Source organism: Gasterosteus aculeatus, chromosome 9, assembly GCF_964276395.1.
Source record: "Gasterosteus aculeatus chromosome 9, fGasAcu3.hap1.1, whole genome shotgun sequence".
In the NCBI taxonomy this organism is placed as follows: Eukaryota; Metazoa; Chordata; class Actinopteri; order Perciformes; family Gasterosteidae; genus Gasterosteus; species Gasterosteus aculeatus.
This window is the reverse complement of record NC_135696.1, coordinates 5,019,968-5,026,005: the sequence shown is the minus strand read 5'-3', so window position 1 is coordinate 5,026,005 and position 6,038 is coordinate 5,019,968. Positions and strand designations below refer to the sequence as shown.

The 6,038-nt window shown below is 43.4% G+C and overlaps 1 protein-coding gene across 7 annotated transcripts in view; it reads left to right on the top strand.

The window, feature by feature from the left end:
- Positions 1–328: 328 nt before the first annotated feature.
- Positions 329–6,038, top strand: part of LOC120824934 (phospholipid phosphatase-related protein type 5) — a 40,670-nt gene continuing 34,960 nt past the window's right edge. The window contains exons 1-3 of one of the 7 annotated variants that reach the window (XM_040186105.2): positions 329–568; positions 829–929; positions 4,475–4,682. The gene's annotated coding sequence lies outside the window, so the exon portion shown is untranslated. Of the gene's footprint in view, positions 569–814; positions 930–3,304; positions 4,683–6,038 lie in introns of those variants that run through there. The other 6 variants (XM_040186107.2, XM_078080236.1, XM_040186106.2 and 3 more) reach the window with 6 other exon arrangements.

Genomic DNA, 6,038 nt, shown 5'->3' with positions numbered 1-6,038 from the left:
GCTCGCTCCACAAAGGCGACGCCGGGACGACCGCTTATGTGACGCTTATCAAACTTTTTTTTAATTTTTTTTTATTTTACCGGACGGTGAAGTTGGTTTCGGTGAGAAGGTGATAGCGTTTTTTTCCTTCTTTTTCCTTTTTTTCAAACCAACAAAAAGTAAATTCCAACACGAGGCAAAACCGTCCGGGGCCGAGCCGCTCGCGCGCGCCGCCTCCCTCCGCGTCTCCTGCCGTCTGCGAGGAGCAACGGGCGCGCGTCTGCGCGGCGGTTACCTGACTCCAGCCGCGCGCGCGCGCACGCACGCGAGAGGCCTCGCGCTTCCTGTTGTTGTCGCTTCGGATGACAGCGGACAAACAGCGGTTCACCCGACAGCATCGGCCCGGGATGACATGGCGCGTGTGTTTGCTTTTTATTGCGTATTTGGGTGTCAACATTTTCATTGTTACAGTTGCGTGCGCTAAATTTAGGAACGTCGTATACGTTACTTTATGGTTATGGATATCACGTTGAAACCCATCACCAAAGTGTTCTTGCAGGTTGCTCGCGACCACTTCCTGTTGTCACAGGTGATTTTCATTATCCGTGCTAAATAAGAAAACAAGCCAATATTTGGTTGAATTAATAGTTATTTTTAATAATTAATAATTAATTTAAAAAAAAATTACCGCTGGTTGAATGTTCGTAACTGTCTTTTGGCATATGAATGAAAACAAATAGCTTCAATAAATGCAGAGGTTATGATCTGACAGATGAGAGGGAAGTAGAGCATCATAAAGCAGATGAGGTTTGAAAAGGGACTTCTTTTGATATTTCCTTTGGGATACAGGGTCCTGTGGGAATCCGATGTGAATCCACGTTGGCCGCTGCGGTCGTCCTCTGTGAAGCTTTAAACCTAACAAGCAGCTCCGGTGTGTCGTTTCCCTCAAGGTAGGTTTCTGTGGAGGTTCCTTTTCAATGAATCGATCAGTAAGACTTTTTCCACCACACTACACAAAACATCCGTCTGGGTGTACCAGGTTCTGGATGTCGGTTCAAACCTCTATTTTTCACGACTATATTGTGATCCGTGTGTTTTTTCTACACGACATGTCCATAAGAAAAAGCTATTTCCTTCAAGTGTCCTGTTTTACTTGACAAAATAATACCTACTATGATCCTGGTGAGGGTAAGAATGAATGTCTTGTTTGCGAGTGAAGCCAAGGACAGACCAAAGGCACAATTCAGCCATCCATAGCTCCAAATACAACTGGGCCTAGCTATTATTATATATACTTGACTATAATTTTTTAATTAATGTTTAATTTCCCGCCATATAATTCAGCCACATTTCCTCATTTTTAATTGCTCTATAAATTCCCAATCGAGGGTTTGAACCCCTAAAGAATCATCGCGCTTAAGAGATGGTCACATGAATTACATGTGATAGCGTAACTCTACCGTGTCATCTTTTTAATCCAATATTGCTAAAAATCTTCAGTTTAATTTTTCATGGCTGAAATTCCCAAGCATGGGAATTTGAGGAGAGAATATCCTTGGCTGTGATCCACAGCGATAGTGAAATAAATGAGTACATCCACGGACTCGGCCTACTTTTGATTCCCCAAGACAAGAGAGTCGTCACATGACCCACCAGACCAGATAGTGGGAGCGCACAGCCTCAAAATCACACAGCTTTCCCTTTACTAAATGGGAAAACAGTCTCTCTCTCCCTCTCTCTCTTTTGTGTGTAACAATGCTCTGCATGCGTGTGCTTTTGTGCCTGTGTGTTCATGCATGTCACTGCCAGCACCTTCTAAACGCCGCTCTTTGTCAGCGTGTATGTGCTTTAGTAGCATACTGTAGAAAGAGCCCCATTCGTGTGTGTGTGTGCATAATGGAGGTGTAAAGAAATGGACTGAGGGGATCAGTGGATTCTCATGTGAGGTTCACGTGGGTTACCTCAATCTTTCAACAACATGCAAGCAAAAATGTAATGAAACCCACTAACTACGGTGGCCCGTTGGGTCAAAACACAACCCTGAAAGAAAACTTTATTTCAAACTGTTTAAAGAACCCTGACAATGAAATGGTTCTCAGTAGAATCTCAACTTTTTAGCAAAAACATATTTTTTTCCCAAGAAAGATATTTTGAATCATTCCTTTGGGGTACCAGCTAGCCGTGGTATTATTAAGAGTAAAGTAAGAATTGTGGTGATGCCATCTGAATAGATTGATAGATTGGGTTAGGTCACTATGACAAACTAAAATGATTGGGAAATGGAAATAGGCGACACATTACATACTGTATCTTGCATAATACTTACTGCAGTGGATACAAGGATAATCTGTTATTATGTGTACATGTGTCTGTGAGTGCTTGTGCATGGCTGTGCTAGTGTGTGTCTAACTTCCACGCTACACAAACATGTACATTTGCTCACCTTCCTCCTTGACTTTGACAACTCTTGTCTTTTTCGATACATCACTGTGTAGGATGAGACAGGCCATTTGTGAAAAGTTATCAACCCTCATGGAAAGGATGCCACTTGAAAGCCACACAGCTGCAGAGTGTGAGTCAAAGTCATGCAGCATATAACACAGATGCCCTTTGGGAGACTGCAAAAGACAGATATTAATACAGTTGTTTCTTTGTCCTTGCAGCAACTAGGTTTTGTTATTTCATAATCTAGGGGAAATGTCCACCTTTTAGGAGTATTTATAGTCAATGCCCGGTATGGCTTCACGTTATTGAAGCTGTTCAATGGAGTGTGGCTTTAGTTGACTTTTAACGGGCTGCTAACGGTGCTTTTACTCACTGTAGACCTCATTAGTAGCCTCTTCTTTTGTTTGAATGCAAAGCAGATTGTGTTTTCCTGTGATGAAATGTTCTCTTTAAATAAAGCTGCTTTGCCTCTTTCGGTTTATTTAAGTGAAGATGATAATGAGAAGGCGAAGAGGAAGACATTACATAACCTTAATTAGCTTGATATGATACTGGCTTCTTCTGTTCTTCCGTTGAGTGAGGCCAGTTTTGTTGGTGTGCGTTTGTGCGAGTTTGAGAGAGAGGCGTGTTATTCAGATTTGGGGATTCATTGGTTTGTGAGCAAGGCCATTTTGAAGTGCCCCTGGTTCTGTCTACATTGTACGAGCCCTATTAAGCGCATTTCCTCGCTTTTCCTTTCCCTCGATGAATGCAGCAAGTTGTCATGGGAACCGTGACATCCGTCACACCACGTGATATTATCCGTGATTCAATCTGGAAAAAAATACACTTTACTGTGAGTGGTCCGTGCCCTCTCCCTAGCTGTGAATGATTCGTCTGAGTGCAGCGAGAGTGTGGGCAGCTTTCCCCCGACACAAAAGGCTTTTGAAGATGTGTTTGTGAATGTATATTGTCAAAGGGTTGCTGTACATGTTCCTCGGCCACCTGTCCCGCTGATGCTTCCCTCAAATTTGGGTTAAAACACTAGACCCACTTATGTTTTGAGTGAGTCTGTCACATCCTGGACAATCTGTTTTATTAATGATGATTGCTAATCTGAATGATTGGACGTTCCAATCAGAATCAGAAGCATTTATTGCTTAGAATGTTGGACATACAAGAAATTTGTCCTGGCCGGTGGTGCATACATTGGACAATAAGACATAAATAACACAGTACAGGAGTATTAACATATTCAATGTACAATTAAATTTACAAAAATATAAAATGAACCTAACTAACCCCAAACAGATAACAATACTCTACCAGAATGTACTGTGTGTGTGAGTGAAAGTGTCATATTTAAATAATCAGCATGAAGGGATGTTCAGGGGAGTCACTGGTAGGAAGATGGGGTGACCGGACCTCACATTGTCTGGATTGTCATTCACAGACACACAAACTCTCTGCAGAGCAATTTTTCCCCTCTCCTGCTTCACACACACACACACACACACACACACACACACACACACACACACACACACCTGTGCACTCACAGAGCCAGTGGTGTCTGCCATTATCAAAGTGGTGCACAGACTCCCATTTTAGCCCATGTGTTGCCTCAGACTCTGACACACATACAGTCCCTCCATCTCTCTCTCTCTCTCTCCCTCCCCCTCTCTCATACACATTCTGGCTCTCTTCTGCTTTCTGTATCCTCTTCAGCTGTCTCATTCTCTTATTCCCTCTTCCCACTCTCATTTTTCTCCTCCTCCTCCTCCTTTTATTTGCCTCCCCTTCTCCTTTTCTCACACACACAAGCGCACAGATGTAAACGCACAGAATCTCCCCGCGTATCCACTGGCAACCTCGCTGAGAAACCTCCCTCACCGAGCCCGTGGATCCCTCCATCTAATTAGCCTTGAAGTGCTGTTGAAGATCATCATATTTAGCTTAGCGACCCAGCAGCAGAGTGCAGACAGATATAGACCCGGCTGGACAGCTCTCTCTCTCTCTCTCTCTCTCTCTCTCTCTCTCTCTCTCTCTCTCTCTCTCTATTCTCCCTCAGTGCCGATGGGCTTCTTCGTGGCAGGGCGGCACAAGTGAAGGGTGCTTTTGCTTTGAAAGAGACAAAAGGGGGAAAAGACGAAGAAGCAGAGCGGGGAGCACACAGAATGGGAGTCTGCAGCAGGAGCGAATCCTCCTAGAGACAGAGACCCGGAAAAGGCGGCGGCCACTGTGCAGCAGCAGCAGTTTCCAACGGACAGAGATTTAAGGTAAGAGTGACTGCTGCACTTCTTTTGGAGTGAAATTGTTGTATCCTGAGGTGAAGCACAAGAGTAATTCTGTCCAATGTGTTATCTCTGTTTTACACACACACACACACACACACACACACACACACACGGGCATCAGTTGTGCTGCACCACTTGTTGGACTAACATCCTAGTTGACACGTAAAGAGATGACGATCACTTGTGTGTCCGAATGAGCCAGTGCACACTGGTGTGAGTGCGGGTAAATCTCAATGTGTGTGTGTGTGTGTGAGTGTGCGTGTGCCAGCGAGTTGGTGAGTGGGTCTTTTGTCGCTGTGATGCCAATGCGGAGCTTATGGATGCCCATCATGGTGAATAGCAACACAAGAGTCATGACGACGTTATGCATGATTGCCACTCACTTCTTTGGAAGGCGGTCGCTTAAAGGGAGACATCCTCCTGTGTGTCTGTGTTTGCGTGTGTGCGTGTGTGTGTGTATGTGTGTTTGCAATCCTTTAATCTTCTGCCACAACTTGTACAACCCGCTGTCTCTACTACCGACAAATGCCGTTTCCCCGATCAAAGCACGTTGTGCTGTAGCCGAGGTTTGACTGTACTGACTTACTGGAACAGAAGAAATGGATGGGGTTTCTCAAGAGACAGACAGGCGATATTGGAGAGAACCACAGCATGAAAGATGAACACACTTAAAACACAGCGTAGGACACAAAGTGTAGGATGCATTGCTGCATGTGTATATATGTTTGTGTGGGTGTGTGTGTGTGTTTGTGTGTGTGTACAAGTCACACTCCACGACAATCAGACAGGAATACTGCATGTGTGTCATGTGCAGATAGAAACCGTTTTGAAGGGATGCTTTCAGACATTTCATTACATTTGTTGCCATAAACAAGAAGAGAATATGTACGGAATAGTCACTACGATATAATAATGAGTATTTCCCTCATATCTCATGTTTCTCAGGAAATGTCTACTTCAAACCACTTCTAATCAAAACTTATATTATTTATATAATATTTGAACATGTTAATTGACCTATTATACACCTCTTTACTGATCCATAATGTAACTCAATGCAACCTCTGTACAGTTAGCTTACTGCTAACGCTAACATGCTGCCCTCCTTAAGATGTCACCAAGTAGCATCATCAGGGATCCTTACACTACTGGCATCCTTATCTGAATGGCTCTTTTAAGTCTCAACTGAAGCTGTAAATAGACGAACATAATGATAAATATATGTGAATCTCCACATTGTACGACATTGGAAATGATGATGATCGAATCCCTCTTAGTCCATTATGTTTAAATGATCGTAATCTGTAATATTTTGCATATACAAGTCTTTTAATCTTT